Here is a 726-nt window from a genome sequence, read left to right as displayed (position 1 = left end):
TCAGGCACAGCAGTGTGTGTGCCTGTAATCGCAGTGCTGGAGAGATGGAGAGGAGGATCCCTGGGACTTGCTGGCTGCTAGTCTAGTCATGTTGATAAGCTCCAGGTTCAGTGAGAGACCCTGTCTCAAAGAATGTGGGGAGTGGGGCTGGAGAGATTTCTCAGTGGGTAAGAGCACTGGCTGCTCTTACAGAGGACCTGGGTTTGATTTCCAGCACCCGCATGGTGGCTAATAACCATCCAGTTCCAGGGGATCTGATGCCCGTTTTTGACCTCTGTGGGCATTGCATGAAATGGGTGCACTTACATGCAGGCAATATACTCATACACATAAAATATTTTTTAAATGTGGAAAGTGATTGAAGACGATAAGAACATATCAACCTCCGGCCTCCACATATCCGTGCACATAAACAACTTATAAAGAGAGTGACCAAGTGTGCCATGAGATATCCTGCAGGGTTTACAAGCAACTTCCCCAGGGCTACAGGAGGTGGGGAAGCCTCCACACCCTAGAGGCAGCTATATTCTCAATTCTGCACTCTAGGAGCTTTGGCTTGAACAAAAGATTTTATAGATAAGGGCTGGAGAGATGGCTCCTCCATTAAGAGCCCCACACTATTCTTGCAGCAGATCTGGGTTCTGTTCCTAGCATCACATCAGGTGACTCACAACCTCCTGTAACTCTGGGTCCAAGTGATCTGGTGCCTTCGTCTGGCCTCCCATA

Source organism: Nannospalax galili, unplaced genomic scaffold, assembly GCF_000622305.1.
Source record: "Nannospalax galili isolate Female #2095 unplaced genomic scaffold, S.galili_v1.0 scaffold34, whole genome shotgun sequence".
Classification (NCBI taxonomy): domain Eukaryota; kingdom Metazoa; phylum Chordata; class Mammalia; order Rodentia; family Spalacidae; genus Nannospalax; species Nannospalax galili.
This window is presented reverse-complemented; position numbering follows the sequence as displayed.